The sequence below is a fragment of the Rhineura floridana genome, chromosome 2 (genome assembly GCF_030035675.1).
Source record: "Rhineura floridana isolate rRhiFlo1 chromosome 2, rRhiFlo1.hap2, whole genome shotgun sequence".
In the NCBI taxonomy this organism is placed as follows: domain Eukaryota; kingdom Metazoa; phylum Chordata; class Lepidosauria; order Squamata; family Rhineuridae; genus Rhineura; species Rhineura floridana.
Genome location: NC_084481.1, coordinates 38,045,364 through 38,062,179, shown reverse-complemented (window position 1 = coordinate 38,062,179; position 16,816 = coordinate 38,045,364). Strand labels below are relative to the sequence as shown.

The window sequence follows — 16,816 nt, the reverse complement described above, 5'->3', positions numbered from 1 at the left end:
CATAAGTCGTAGTCGACTTGGAGGCACATAACAACAACAACAAAAGCGCAATGGCAACCAATTCCAACAAGGAGAAAAGGGGGAAAACAGCAGAAGAAGCCAATGTGGCTTCACAAAAAGCTTAGAGATGACCTGAAAACAAAAAAGGACACATACAGGAAGTGGAAAGAAGGCCAGGCCATAAAGGAAGATACAGGAAGGTATCACAGAATTGCAGGGATAGTGTCAGGAAGGCTAAAGCTGAGAATGAGCTGAGGTTAGGGAGAGATGCTAAAAGCAACAAAAAATATTTCTCAAGGTACGTCCATAGTAAAAGACAGAGAAAATAAATGGTGGCACAGCTACTCAATGAGGATGGCAAAATGATAACAGATGACAAAGAAAAGGCAGAAGTGCTGAATTCCTACTTTGGCTCAGTCTTCTCCCAAAAAAGGTCTATGACCCTCCCAGGAAACATGAAGTGGAAGGGGCAGGATTGGAGTTTGAGATTGATAGACAAATGGTCAAGGAATACCTAATCAATAAACTGCATCCTAGAGTATTGAAGGAACTGCTGACTATTATCTTTGCGAAATCATGGAGGACTGGTGAAGTGCCAGATGACTGGAGGAGAGTGAATGTTGTCCCTATCTTCAAAAAGGGCAAAAAGGAGGAACCGGGGAACTACAGACCAGTCAGACTAACATCAATCCCTGGAAAAACTCTGGAGCAGATTATAAAGCAGTCAATCTGTAAACACCTTGAAAACAATGCAGTGATTACTAGGAGCCAGCCTGGATTTATGAAGAACAAATCCTGCCAAACTAATCTTATCTCGTTTTTGACTGGGGAACCTCTCTTGTAGACTGTGGGAATGCTGTGGACATAATATATCTCGACTTCAGCAACGCTTTTGACAAAGTGCCCCATGATATTCTGATTAGCAAGCTAGCTAAATGTGGGCTGGATGGAACAACTATCAGGTGGATCCACAGTTGGCTCCAAAATCATACTCAAAGAGTGCTTATCAATGATTCCTTCTCAAGCTGGGTGAAGTAACGAGTGGGGTACCATAGGGCTCGGTCCTGGGCCCAGTGCTCTTCAACATTTTTATTAACGACTTGGATGAGGAGGTACAGAGCATGCTTACCAAATTTGCAGATGATACAAAATTGAGAGGCACAGCTAATACCGTGGAAGACAGGAACAAAATTCAAAGGGACCTTGATAGGCTGGAGCATTGGACTGAAAACAACAGAATGAAATTGAACAGGAATAAATGCAAAGTTCTACACTTAGGAAAAAGAAACCAAATGCAGAGTTATAAGATGGGGGATACTTGGCTCAGCAATATGACATGTGAGAAGGATCTTGGAATTGTTGTTGATCACAAGCTTAATATGAGCCAACAGTGCAATGTGGCTGCAAAAAAGGCAAATGATATATTAGGCTGCATTAACAGAAGTATAGTTTCCAAATCGCGTGAAGTATTAGTTCCCCTCTATTCAGCACTGGTTAGGCCTCATATTGAATACTGCATCCAGTTCTGGTCTCCGCACTTCAAGAAGAATGCAGACAAACTGGAACAGGTTCAGAGGAGGGCAACAACGATGATCAGGGGACTGGAAACAAAGCCCTATGAGGAGAGACTGAAAGAACTGGGTATGTTTAGACTTGAGAAGAGATGACTGAGGGGAGATATGATCGCACTCTTCAAATACATGAAAGGTTGTCACACAGAGGAGGGCTGGGATCTCTTCTCGATTGTCCCAGAGTGCAGGACACGGAATAATGGGCTCAAGTTGCAGGAAGCCAGATTTTGACTGGACATCAGGAAAAACTTCCTAACTCTTAGAGCCATACAACAATGGAACCAATTACCTAGAGAGGTAGTGAGCTCCCCGACACTGGAGGCATTTAAGAGGCAGCTGGACAACCATCTGTCGGGAATGCTTTGATTTGGATTCCTGCATTGGGCAGGAGGTTGGACTTGATGGCCTTATAGGCCCCTTCCAACTCTACTATTCTATGATTCTATGATCTGTTTGGAAAAAACAGTTGCTGAGTTGGCATTGTTTGAAACTGCTGAGCCCACATTGCCATATCCTGTAATGCTTACGCGATGCTTACGTGATACTTATGTGAAACCTGTGTACTCGCCTCTATAGATATCAGCACCCCACTCTACAGAGAGCAGAGAGAGCTCCAATTTTTTCCTTTCAACATTTTTGTTTAAGGTCTCTTTCTCCTGCTGAAGCAAAAATAAACTCACTAAACCCAGTTTTAAAGTGGTCTGAAATGTTTCCACCACAACACTTATCCCTGTTAAATTTTATTCTGTTGTTTTCAGCCCAATGCTCCAGCCTATCAGGATCCCTTAGAATTTTGTTTCTGTCTTTCAGGGTATTAGCTATCCCTCCCAGTTTTGTATCATCTGCAAATTGGATAAGCATTCCCTGCAGCTCCTCATCCAAATCATCAATAAAATGTGGAAGAGCACTGGGTCCAGGACTGAGCCCTGCGATAATCCGCTTGTTACCTCCTCCCAGTTTGAGAAGGAACCCTTGATAAGCACTCTTTGAGTACGATTCCGGAGCCAACTGTGGATCCACCTGATAGTTGTTCCATCCAGCGCACATTTAGCTAGCTTGATAATCAAAATATTATGGGGAACTTTGTCAAAAGCTTTGCTGAAGTCAAGATATATTATGTCCACAGCATTCCCACAGTCTACAAGAGAGATTACCCGATCAAAAAATGAGATAAGATTAGTCTGGCAGGATTTGTTCTTGATAAATCCATGGCTTCTAGTAATCACTGCATTGTTTTCAAGGTGCTTGCAGACTGACCACTTTACAATCTGCTCCAGAATTTTCCCAGGACTTGATGTAAGGCTGACTGGTCATCCTCCCAGCTTCCCTCCGAGTAGGCACACGGAGGAGGGCCTTGGATGTTGAGCGTAGTGTACGGGTGGGTTTGTGTTGGGAGAGGCATTCCACCAGGTATTGTGTTCCCAAGCCTTGTAAGGCTTTATAGGTTAAAACCAGCACTTTGAATCGAGCTCAGAAACATACAGGCAGCCAATGCAAGCTGGCCAGAACCGGTTTTATATGTTCGAACCATCTGGTCCCTGTTACCAATCTGGCCGCTGCATTTTGCATTCTGTACGCCTCCTCCCCATACGTCAGGCATACTAAATGTTCAGTAAGTGGTAATAATTAATCTCATTCCTTCCAGAGAAGATTGGTTCCCAATCTGCTTGCCATCAACAATGAATACACACACAGAGAAGGCGGCTGTTTCCAAAGCCACTTTGGGTCTTGTAAGATCTTGGGTCGTATCCAATGGTGGCTTTGTACTAGTGGAAAACATTCCCACTCAAGATGAGAGGCCACTTATTTTTTTTTCTCTGCCCCTCCACACTACCTACAGCAGACCCCAAATTTTCCAAACTGTCCTCCAATTAGGGTGCCCCACTTTGCATAAGTGGAAATACTTTCTGCCAATACAAAACCCTTACTGGATACAACTCCTTATCTATTGGTTCTAGGATCTTAAGGATATTCCTCATAAACACCAAATAAACATGAAATTCAAGATTTTTCATGTCAGTAAGTGAGCTGCATTTCTGTCAGAGTTTCTAGTTTTCATCTTTTTTCTCCTCAAAACATTGCTTTTATTCGTTTACACAACGCTGGGTGATTTTCATATGACTTGACCATAACAGCACTTTGGTGAAAACAAATGGTTGCTTCATTAATGCAGGTGACCAAATGGATATTATGCTTACAGCAATTAACATTGAGGAACTTCTGCCGTGTTAGAGCCATTCCTGCCAATGATGTTGTTTTGTTTTTTAAACCAGTAATTTTCCGGTTTTGAAAGCTAGCTCTCGGAATGGAAACTGCCATGTTACACATTTCAAAAGCCCAGATGTTGTTAATGTTTTTAAAAAGAATTCTTAGGTGACATAAGAAGTCCCCTGCTGGATCAACCCCCTCAATGCCCATCTAATCCAGCATTCTGTTTCCACACTTGCCAAGCAGGTGCCCACAGGAAGGGCATGAGTGCAACAGTTAGCTCCTTCTGTTGTTCTCCAGTGACTGTTATTCAGAGGCACGGTGGAAATAATCAATGCTCCATGTGGGGCAATGCACCCATAGGCTTCATCCTTGCTACATCCCTTGGGTTGCATTATTGAATGCTTTCCTGTTGTTATGTGCCTTCATGTCGATTATGACTTATGGCGACCCTATGAATCAGTGACCTCCAAGAGCATCTGTCATGAACCACCCTGTTCAGATCTTGTAAGTGCAGGTCTGTGGCTTCCTTTATGGAATCAATCCATCTCTTGTTTGGCCTTCCTCTTTTTCTACTCCCTTCTGTTTTTCCCAGCATTATTATCTTTTCTAGTGAATCATGTCTTCTCATGATGTGTCCAAAGTAGGATAACCTCAGACTCCTCAGTTTCATCATTTTAGTTTCTAGTGGCAGTTCTGGTTTAATTTGTTCTAACACCCAATTATTTGTTACTCTGAATGCTTCCCTACCTATGGAAAACAAGTATATCAAGGAAATCTGCCATGTCCTTGATATGCTAACTTTATAAATACAGAGTTGTTGTTGTTTTACATGGGCTGTATTGAAACATGTGATGGAGATATAGTTCAAGAAGACTTGTTATATAAGAATGCACACACACACTCAAGTAACAAGGAAACAAAAGACAGATTGCCAACTATTGTTACCAGTTCTGATTTGTATATGTAAAACACTCTGTTTTATAAATGAGATACCTCAAGAGTGAAATGTGCTAGGGGCAGTTCCTATTAAAAAGTGGCATTGCTTGGCTATCAGCATGCTACTGCTGAAAGCAGTGCACCAGGTGCAGCCTCTGACCAGCAACAAAAGGCTGTCAAAGCCAATTCTTATCTGTTTGTTCAGGTTTCCTTGCACAGACACAGCATGTGCTCTTGGGTAATGTGTTTGTTTAATGGAACAGATATTGTTGATGCAATTCTGATAGAAGAGCTCTTCACCAGCTATTTCAAAAAGGCAACAAATCCTCAACTACTATGTTATCTATTCTACGTGAGCTAGCAGATGAGTGTTGTGAAACATATGATAGATCTTTTCGACCTGCTGCATTTTAGTTGATGCCATTAAAAGCGCCCAGTGCAAATCCTTTTACTGTAAGACAGAGGGCATAAACAGAAGTTTAATGTGGATTTAAATATATATATTATATATTGCACAGATGACCTGCATATCATTGGTGAGAGATTAGGGTGCTAAACCATGAATCTGATATTGGCTCTCTCTAATCCCCACAGCCAATCTAATGCAGTACATTGCACGGTTGAAAGCATAGCCAACAAGGGAAGTTCTAGTTTCAGTAACAAGATTTGACCAGTAAGAAATTAGAAGGGAAGGTGGCTTGCAGAATTAAATGCAAATTTCATACATAAAAACAAGGGCCAAAAAAAGTCCTTTGCTTTGCCCTGTCCTTCCTGTCAGACAAAAAAATGAAAATCCAGAGGCTGCAATCAAATCCCTTGTGTTTTCTGCTCTCTTTCCTTTTCCTTTGATGCTACCAGTTGTGTCCCAGTGCTGTAAGCAGTCAAAATAATAATAATAATTTTTAAAATCCATGCAATCCCAACAATAACAGTCAAGAATATCAAGCAAGAAAGGCCATTTATACTGTGCTATATAGCTTCATCTAATTTCTTGCATCAGCTATGACTTCCCCAATGCATATCTGGAGAAGTCCCTGCAGACGTTGCCTCCAAACTATTCAGTTCCATGATAAACGTGTGCACACAGATAAGTGTTTTGTGGTTTATTTTCTTTCTGGGGAAAAGGCATTTCTGTGCAAATGCAATATTATGAAAGAACATCGTATTTCATATCATTGTGAACAAGATCATGTATTTTTTATTTTGATATACAAGAATCCACTATACTAGATTGGCAGGGGAGGGAGGGCACTAGATTTGTCATGTGTTATGCTGCCAGATGAGTTTATCTATATTCTATAGCATTTCAAAGCAGCCTCGCCTGTATGTTTCCACCAATACTGAGGGGGTTGCATGCATTTGAAAGAGAGGTGGGAAATAAGGACCAAACAGGTCTGAAACAGTTCTTTGTCAAGATTAAATGCTTGTGCATTCTCGCCACTGTTTTGTTCACCTACGCTATATGGGGCTATAGCACAGATTAAGAACAACCTAATTTACAGTTGTGCCAAAGCAACTGGAGAAAAGTCCCCTATAAAATTCAAAATACATTATTTATTGCCAAATTCCTATTTCCTAATTAGAAGAACATGATGTCCAGAGGTGTCAATCACAGAAAGTGGTTGCATACGTATCATACATTTAAAGCAACCCCCCTTCAAATAATCCTGAAAACTGTAGTTTACCTCTTCCAGAGCTACAATTCCCAGCACCCTTAACAAACTACAGTTCCCAGGATTCTCCCAGAGTGATATAATGTATGGTACATATGGATCTGGTAAGTGGTGAAAGTAAAGGAGCATCTCCACTGGACAGGAGAACAACTAACTGAATTATGGAGAGGTTTTCAGCAGGAAAGCAGCTCTGAAAAACAATGCCCTTTCTTAGCAACTGTTAGTTCCTTGCCAACATTTGAGATTTAAGGCTGAAATCCTATACCCACATCTGAGAGTATGCCCACTGAACTCAATGGGGTTTCCTTCCGAGTTGAGTGATGTAGGATTACAGCATGAGGACACAAGTGCAGGCAATGGACCTATCACTGCCACATTGGTGATTGTTCTATTACTGTAACTCAGCTATGCTGTGGGCAAGGACACTTTGTTTATTATCAGATTTCTACCCCACCTTTTTGCACTGGGCACTCTAAGTGGCTAACAAAATAACAATGAATACAATATAAAAATAATTGTTAAAAACATTAACACACTATATATAACAAAAAAAATAAACACACAGAAAATAAAGCCAGACACGATATAAAGAGCCATCAATAAAACCTATAAAAAACTACAGTTATTTTAGCAGGTCAAAAGCCTGTCTGAACAGGAAAGTCTTTGTCTGCAGACAGAAGGTCAACAGGGAGGAGACATAGGGGTGAGGAAAGAGTTTCGAAGTTGGAAAGAGTTCCAAAGTCTACGTGCAGCCACTGAGAAAGCCCTTTCCTGTGTTCTTCACATCAAACATGGCAATGTTAGAAGAGAATGCATAGCCTTGGTAGGATCAAAAGAAAGCTGGTGCAAAGTTGTACTAGCTTTTGTAGCAATATTTCAGGGTTTCCAAAGGAAAGGTCAAAGTGGCAGGCTAAGCCTGCACCCTGCTTGCCAGGAATAAAGCACAGCTTTTGGTGCAATTGGTGGTAAACCAGAGTGCCCCAGAGCAAGGAGGGCTAACCTACCTAGCCCCATGCCCAACTAAACCATCCACAGTTCTGACCAGTAAACCTAATGGTTTTAGAGCAGCATCAGGCACTTGTATTTCCTAGAAGGTAGCTTAGTTTTTTTTTCAAGTGAGGAAAAAATAATGACCCATGTTCTAATTCTATACTGCCCTGTATTTATTGCTCCAGTTTGCTAGGCATTTACTATGAAAACTGTCATACTGGGAAGATAATTAATTCCTATAAATATCCCTCCAAATAAGCCAAAGACGGAGGAGAGTCTCGTTTTATGGAAGTAGAAGGAAATATGGCTACATGCATAACCCCTTCCTTTAATTAATTAATCGGAATTCTCTAGCATTTGAGCTCTCACTTTTTTTTTTGCAGCAATCTCATAATCTCCCACCAGTTGTCCAAAAGCTGGTCTGCACTGATATGAAAGAACTTCAAAATGTAATCTTCTCAGTTTGTTGTTTAAGGATTTTTTTTTTTTTGCCCACTCTTCATTGGAAATAGGTTTTTTATTTTATATAGAATCTTGTTATTTTAATCAAACTCCTATTTAAGGAGATGAATTAGAAGTGAAGAAAGAAAACTTTCCAAGTGATGCAGTTAATTCTGACTCTTCTGGGAAACAAATATTTAAAAGGAGGGGAGGAGGAGTAGGAAAAATACAGTTCTATTAATGAACCTGCTGGTGAATAAACTGACACCATTTTCAGAAGCTAAAAATAAGACTTCTGCGTAAAGAATAATATGGGGGATATTCTATCCACTATATCTAGTTCCAAAAACAGATTAACACCCTGATCCTGAACACATTGTGTAGCATTAAGTGCAGCTGAAATCAATGCACCAGTACATACAAGTATTGTGTTTAAGGCTGAAGTGTAAATTACTAAAAATAAATGTATGAAAGAGTCATCCTCTAAAACGACAAGATGCCATTTGAACAAGCTAATGATGGAGAGATGTCAGTGGAAATGGAACACTTTCAAACAAGGTGATGTCAGATTGTTTCAAAACTAGGGCTCTTGACTTCAGATGTGGTATTGGTTTGGCTATATGGGGAAGGTGCATATGCTGTATGGCCTTAAAACTTCCAGACTCACACCCAATTGGTGTGAAAAGAAAAAATCCTATTAGGTTTTTACTAGGCTGGGCACTCAAGAAGAGAATAGGAAGAGCTAGGTAGTCCCTTCTCACAGGGTTGCTTTCTTTCATGTTATTTGTATCAATAAAAATGTGTCTGTTTTGTTTTAACATCTAATTAATAGCCTGGGAGCACCAGTTGCTGTGGCTTTGTACAAACTAAGTAGAGGGTGAGCCTGCTCAGTGCATAGATTGGAAATTCTAGAACCCCATCTAAGCTGCATGGAGCTACCCAAAAGAGTGGTATGTACAGGTTGTACAGCAGATCACTGCATGTAACAGAGCACAAGTAAGGATAGACACCAAGTGTGTACATGTACCAATAATGGCCTCCTGGGCAACACCCCATAAGTTGAGTTCCCTGAATCAGTCAGTTTCTTCTGCCTTGCTCCTGCTGCCTATGTGTCTGTGTACATATACAAAGAAGGGGAATTACTTGCTTTTATGGGAAAAGGCTCAGCTTTGCATTGCCACCCAGCGGGACAAGGAAAAGGGAGGTGGCAAGAAGCAGTGGCTGGGGGAAAAGCTGGCCTCAAGCCTTGTATGGTTGTTAAAGCATGCTCAGAAAACTCAACAAAATGGCAACATTCAGCCACAATTTCAGAAGCTTCTGTCATCAGTTAGTTAAAGTGCTGGGGTGTGGGTCCCTCACCCACTCCAATACGTCCTATGAATCCATGGCTCTTTCCTCTGAAGGGGGGGAGTTGGACCAGCATTTCTGTTTAGGAGGGAGAACAACTGTGTGTCTAACATTTTATTTATTTTGTTATCATTACTATGATGACAACTCAACATTTGTATAGTTCTTTCAAATGCTGAACATACTGCAGATGCATTATCTAGTTGTAATAGGCTGTTTTGGCCAACCCACAACCACTTCTGACATCTACATCTGACATCATATATGACCACATCAGGTGTGGGGCAGGTAAAGACACAGCTAGACTGAAGGAGTTTGCAGGCACCACTGATCAGTGACATTTGCAAAGCCATGTGCACATTGCAAGTGCTGTGTCAGGCCATATGGTATGCATGGGCAAAAACTGGTCATTGTCAGGTGGTTGACAAACAGCCCTACCTATTTGTCAAATTTGGCCCATGGGAGGGAAAGGGGAGGCAAGGATCCAGCCTGCCAGCCAAATCCAGTTCCCCACCCATGCTGTTAGGAATTAGTATTATTATCTCCTGTTGCAGATGAAGGGACAGAGGCTGAAACAGAGTAGCTTGCCTAGTGAATTTATTTATTTTATTTAGACCATTTATATACCACTTATATTTAAATAAAACTCTAAGCGATGTACAAGTCAAAACATCAACTACAAAAAATCAATAAAATACAATTATTAACTGAACAAAACATCCTCTTTGTATCAATATAATATAACATAACATGTTATAACATAATTTATGGCAGATATGATATTCAAACCAGGTACCTCCTGATGCATAGTTCTGCACTACCCAATCTCTCTCTCTCTCTCTCTCTCTCTCTCTCTCTCTCTCTGTGTGTGTGTGTGTGTGTAAAAAAAATTCTATGGAACAAATCATACGGCTCTTGGCAAGATGAACTTTTGGATGATCCACTTTCTTTAGGATTAACAACAAGAAGTCCCATGATACCACCTTAAAGGCTTAGCAAATTTATTATGACATGGATTTTCATTCAAAAGAAAGCAAGGCTTCATGGTATGTATAATGTGACATTGAAGGTGACTGGATATACATTAGATTTTAGGACTACAAAATTTGGCAAAGTCAGGAGCTGTCTCTCTCATAAATTTCCATGACAAATATAACACAAAACTGTTTCATTTCAAATATGGAGAGCTAGAGCTCTCTTTTCAAATGCTGGTTAATATTTTATGTGAGAAGCCAGTGCAGAAAGCACAAATTATAAACAACTTTGGAAGGATTAATTCATGTTCATAAACCTTCTTTAAAAATGGTGTATCAGGTGAAAATGATCTATCTTCATGAATCTATACACATCTTTCAGAATTATAGAGTTCCAAGTGTTAGTTTCAACACTCAAGGACATCATATAGGTTTCTATTACTCTCTGGAAAATATGCTCTCAAAAATTAATTATTGGTTTTCAGTGATCCATCAGGGCTTTCACCAGCTCTTTTCACACTGTCGACAGCCAATCTACTGCTCTTTATAAACTCCACACAAGTTACCCTCTTTAGATATTTGACGATATAAATCACAGTTAACCCTATTATCCTTAATGGACTTACACTGATTTATGTGAGAGGAAAATAAGACTTCATGTGTGGATGGGCAAGCAACAAAACACTGTCTCAGATGAAAAATGATACCAAACGCCTTACTCTTTGGGTAGCAGTGTGTTAGCAGCTCTAAATAATACAACTCATCCCCAAAACCACTAAGTACTGATTTATGGTAAATAAGCCATCATTATCTTATCACTGTTCCTGTTGTATCACATTTCAGGCCAGCTCCTGGAAAGGTCTGGGTTGGACCAAAGGCAAAATTTCCAGATTTTGGACTAATGGTACCAGTATTACTAGAATTAACATCTGGTACAACTAATCATAGAGAGCCAGCATGGTGTAGTGGTTTGAGTGTTGGACTATGACCTGGGAGACCAGGGTTCGAATCCCCACATAGCCAAGAAGCTCACTGGGTAACCTTGGGCCAGTCACTGCCTCTCAGCCTCAGAGGAAGGCAATGGTAAACCACCTCTGAATACCGCTTACCATGAAAATGCTATTCATAGGGTCGCCATAAGTCGGAAATGACTTGAAGGCAGTCCATTTTCCATAAATAACTAAGCATCTCAAATGAATGTGGGAAATGTATTGATTGTAATGTAATGTTGCAATTTTGGAAAGGGAAGCAACCTGTTGGATCTGACACAACAAAACAAACACCCTTTACAAATTCCAGAGATAACTTTCTGACACCCTAGCTAAATGACAATGTCTACACGAGGAAAGGATCTATCATCCATTATGATCCAAAAGAAGCTTTAAAAAAAAAATACTGCAAGAATAGAAGGTCCCATGAACTTTAATATATGCGTGTCTCATTTTCATATCTGCCTATTCCTGTGTTCTACAATTCAGTTTTCTGGTAACTTCCAGATGCACATTTATTACAAAATGAGAGCATGGAAAAGGGCAATACTGGAAGTCATCCTATGTTTCAAATTTGTGTCAGAAGGGATAATAGCTGCACCAGGTGGTGGTGATGCAGATACTGCTAGTGAAATTGGAACCAGTCAATGCTCCAATGTTGATAGATATATACACAGGAGGGATTTGACTTTATAGCTAGGTCTTGCTGCTGCTGCACACCGTGTGGCTTGCATTAGTGGTGTTATAAATATCAGCCTATAATTACTGGACATTATCAGTTTGCTGAGAGTAAAATAGTAGCCCTCACAGACTAAAATTATTATTGCCACCCACAGTGGGTTGCTAACACAACAGAATTACAGAGTAGAAAAATTAATCAAAGTAGTAGGGAATTTCTCTCTCCATTCCTCTGGACAGAGGTAAGTGATTTACATTTTCAGGGTCTCAGCTAACTCGCTAATAACCATCCAGAAGGCTGATAAAAAAAACCCTTCAAACATTAATCTAAATTTCTATATACTCAGCAGTGGGTCATGGCTTCAAAACAAAACTCCTTTAAATAACTACCTAAAGAATCAGCTGCTTACATAGCCTCCTATGTGGATGACTTAAGGCATGGTAGTTGCTCAACCAGGAAAGCCATGAAATATTATGGTATCTATTTTCCAGTTTAGTTCATGTGAATGCATGATATACATAAAATCCTAATCTGAAGAGTTCTACAAGAAACCTAATCGCTTGTGCCTTGATGTTGTTGTTGTTATGTGCCTCCAAGTCGACTACGACTTATGGTGACCCTATGAATCGGTGACCTCCAAGAGCATCTGTCATGAATCACCCTGTTCAGATCTTGTAAGTGCAGGTCTGTGGCTTCCTTTATGGAATCAATCCATCTCTTGTTTGGTCTTCCTCTTTTTCTACTCCCTTCTGTTTTCCCCAGCATTATTATCTTTTCTAATGAATCATGTCTTCTCATTATGTGTCCAAAGTATGATAACTTCAGTTTCATCATTTTAGCTTCTAGTGACAGTTCTGGTTTAATTTGTTCTAACAACCAATTATTTGTCTTTTTCACAGTCCATGGTATGCACAAAGCTCTCCTCCAACACCTTGTGCCTTGATAGTCATATTTTAACATCATGTCTCAAACATGTTTTAACTTTTTATGATATGCATAACTACCAGATATACATAATCATGCCACAAAAAATGTGGAATTCCTGTTCCAAGAACATACCTCATTTTCTTTCTTGTGAGGCATGTTTGCTGCTACCTCTAAGAAATTATACAGCCAGAATGCTGAAATTTAAAAGCCTGTTAAGAATAAGACAGAAACATAAATTGTACTCATGGGTTACTTCTTGTTGTATTATATCCAGGACAGGACTAATAGAGACAAATCTGCACATGTACATTGACAACTGCACTACTTCCTTACCACTTATTAATTTATAGAAAGAAAGTTGCTGGGTTAATACTTCTGACCTAGTAGCACAATCTCCAGGGTTGGGGACAAATGATAGCTTCCATAGAAAAGTGAAATACCCCTTATTGCTATTATGTATCAGCCCTGAGCCCACATTTATTCATTTATTTATTTGATTTATATCCCACCCTTTCTCCCAGTAGGAGCCCAGGGCGGCGAACAAAAGCACTAAAAACACTTTAAAACATCATAAAAACAGACTTCAAAATACATTAAAATACAACAACCTTTAAAAACATATTAAAACAAAACATCTTTAAAAGCATTTTTAAAAAAGCTTTAAAAACATTTTAAAAAGGTTGAAAACATATTAAAAAGCAATTCCAACACAGATGCAGATTGGGATAAAGTCTCTACTGAAAAGGCTTGTTGAAAGAGAAAAGTCTTCAGTAGGCACCAAACAGATAACAGAGATGAACCTACCCGTACACTACGCTCAACATCGAAGACCCTCCTCCGGGTGCCTACTCATAGGGAAGCTCGGAGGGTATCAACAAGAAATAGGGCCTTTTCAGTGGTGGCCCCCGAATTATGGAACAATCTTCCTGATGAGGTACGCCTGGTGCCAACATTATTAGCTTTTCGGTGCCAGGTCAAAACTCTCCTCTTCTCCCAGGCATTTTAGTATGTGTTAAAAATTGTTTTTTTAACTTTTTTAAGAATTTAAAAATTTTAAAGTTGTTTTAAATTGTCTAAATATGTGGTTTATTGTATTTGATGTATGACTGTTGTGAACCGCCCAGAGAGCTTCGGCTATGGGGCGGTATATAAATTTAATTAATAAAATAAATAAATAAATGGTGCCTGTCTAATATTTAAGGGGAGGGAATTCCACAGGGTAGGTGCCACTACACTAAAGGTCCATTTCCTATGTTGTGTGGAATTGTGTGGAGCACAGTGATCACCTGAGTACATAAGGGATAAGATGGTCTTTCAGGTATCCTGGTCCCAACTGTATAGAGCTTTATACACCAAAACTAGAACCTTAAACTTAGCCTGGTAGCTAATAGGTAGCCAGTGCAATTCTTCCAGTAACGGAGTGACATGTTGGCAATAACCTGCTCCAGGGAGCAGTCTCGCTGCTGCATTTTGCACCAGCTGCAGCTTCTGGACCAACCTCAAGGGTACATTACTAGCCAGATAAATGTAAAAATATAAATAGTGGAGAAAGTAGGAGTCTGTTCACTTGTTCCATTTCTGAATTAAGTCATTTCCACATTAACAGCCAAATGATCACAAGAAGCTTCTGGTCCAATCACTTTCATCCACTTCAGAGAAAGTTCTTGAATGTGCTAGAGAGAAGATACTGTTATGGGTTTGGGGTTGAGCTGGGTGATTTCGATGGGTCCCCTTCCAGCCTCTGATTTGGAACCCTGCACCTGGAGGTAGGCTCTGCAGTGGAAAAACCTGCTCCACTGGTCAGATGAATTTCTTCTGTTAATCTAATAGAGTGGCCAGCTGAGTTAATGGGCCTATCAAGTGCCCATTAACTGGCAAATGAGCCAGGGAGATCCTATTGTTATTGCAATTCTTCAGGAGCCCCCCCCCCCTTCTTGAGGCCAAGGACAGGCTTGTGTTTTGAGTTGAGTCTGAGGAAAGGCTGGGAGCTGGAGACAGGCAGAGAGGCTGGCTCTCTGCACCATGGCTTTGGGGTGCTTCCTGTAAGCCTGGTGGAAAATGCAAGATCTATTGGACTGCTGACGCTTTGAACCCCTCCATCTTAAGCTCCGATTGGAATGTGTGTAAATAAACAAACCATATTTCATAAAGACACCACAGTCTCTGCTGGCCTTCTTTCCAAGGAAACCAAACCCCCTCAAAATTCCTTAGATATTTCACCTGGCCAGAAAAAACAAACTATGCCTCAATATTAGAGAAAACTTGATTGTGACATAGGCTACATTCACACCAGACATTTATTCCACTATTATTCCACTTTAAATACTCATGGTTTCCCCCAAAGAATCCTGGGAAGTGTGGTTTGTGAAGAGAACTGAGAGTTGTTAGAGGCTCCTATTTTCCTCAGAGAACTACAATTCCCTGAGTGGTTTAACAGTCAATCCCTCTTCCCGGGAGACTCTGGGAATTGTAGCTCTATGAGGAGATTAGGAGTCTCCTAACAACTCTCAGCACCCTTCACAAACTACCCAGGATTCTTTGGGGGAAGTCATGACTGTTTAAAGTGGAATAATAGTGGAATAAATGCACAGTGTGAATGCAGCCTTTGAGACGTTTGGATCCATCTTGACCAAGATCGCTAGTGGAGAAGATACACATAACACTTTTAGAGCAGTGGAGCTTATTTGGAAGAGTTCAGTCCTCAGGCTGTATCAACTGAAATTGATCCCATAAAACCCGGCTGGATGTGGCACTGGACACCTCAAATGGTTTTGCACCAATTATGCTTGAGCTTCACAATCAAGTTGATTCACTTTACCCATTCTACCTCACCTGTGACTTGTTGAACCCAGAAAAGTGCCTCTTTTATGTTTTATTTCTCCCATGATAGCAGCATGGTATCACCCCTTCATGTGTTTTGTGAAACTTCAACTCTCTTGCTCACCATCTCTCACACCAAACTATGGTTTGTTGAACCTCTTTCCCTCTTGCTGAACCTTTGCCTGTAGCCTTTCTTTCTTGATCTCCTTACAGCATCATACTTTCTGTCTTTTCTTTGCTGTTTCTCAGCAGTAGAAGCATGTGTGCCAAGATAGCACTGGGAAAGGAAAGTCTTTTCATTCTTCTTTAGCAGTTTTTCACCCTTTAAATACTTCCCTAGGCAGCTGCCTTGAGTTATCCTTAGTTAAAAGCATAGTAGTTTGTGGCAATTTTCATTGGGATAACTGAGCCTCTGCCATCAACCAGGGGATCAAAGGTCACTGGGACGTTGCACTCCATGACTGCCAGGAAGAACATCATGTCAAGGGGAAGACCAGTCTGGCCCAATCCATTGGTCAAATGAGGAGCAGCTGCGGGGAGACTGGTTCCTTCCTCCCTGCCAGAAAGAGCATTCAAATGCAACTGCCAGGTGCTCTGAGTCTGCAGAGAGGAAATAAAGCACATACTAGCCCCATCCATTGGCCAGTGAGCTGCAGGCTACCAGGTTGTATGTGGCTGCATCTGTGCATATTATTACAGTCCATTGTAAGCTGCATTGGGGGTCATTCTACACAAGCAAGCAAGGAAAAAACAAACACAAGGGGTGACTGTACTGCAGAAAGGAATATATGGAAAGTTGCCATACATACATTTATGCACTCCATGCATGCACATACAAAATAATATATAAAATGATATCACTGAAAGCTTTAAATCACACAGCATCTGTTTGGTATTTTAAAACATATGTGTGAAATAGGAATAGTTCCATGGTCCTATTTCTTAGCAGAGATATAAATACAAGCAGCGGGATGAGAATCAACCAGTCCACCCTTTCCTTCAGACACCAATAATAACAGACACAATCTTCTTAGGTAAAAGATAAAGAATGTTTACTCATGACCTTTCATATGTTCAGAAAACATAGGCTCTAGCTTAGATGGAAAAATAGAAGTCTCAGTCCATGTGGATGCTTCTCTCTCCTCAAGCTCAATGGAGAATATGCAAGAATCCCAGACAAAGGAGGATGAAGAGAAAGCCAGGTAACCCCTCCCTTTAGGAAGTTACATCACTGGTAAACAGGTACATGGGATATTTC

General features: G+C 40.4%; 1 protein-coding gene across 11 annotated transcripts in view; it reads right to left on the bottom strand.

Moving 5' to 3' along the window:
- The window catches only part of ZNF385B (zinc finger protein 385B), a 319,282-nt gene that overhangs the window by 170,412 nt on the left and 132,054 nt on the right, over positions 1–16,816 (bottom strand). Inside the window, exon 2 of one of the 11 annotated variants that reach the window (XM_061608313.1) lies at positions 12,871–12,947. The exons of the other annotated variants lie outside the window; for them this stretch is intronic. The gene's annotated coding sequence lies outside the window, so the exon portion shown is untranslated. The remainder of the gene's footprint in view (positions 1–12,870; positions 12,948–16,816) is intronic. 11 annotated transcript variants of the gene reach the window in all.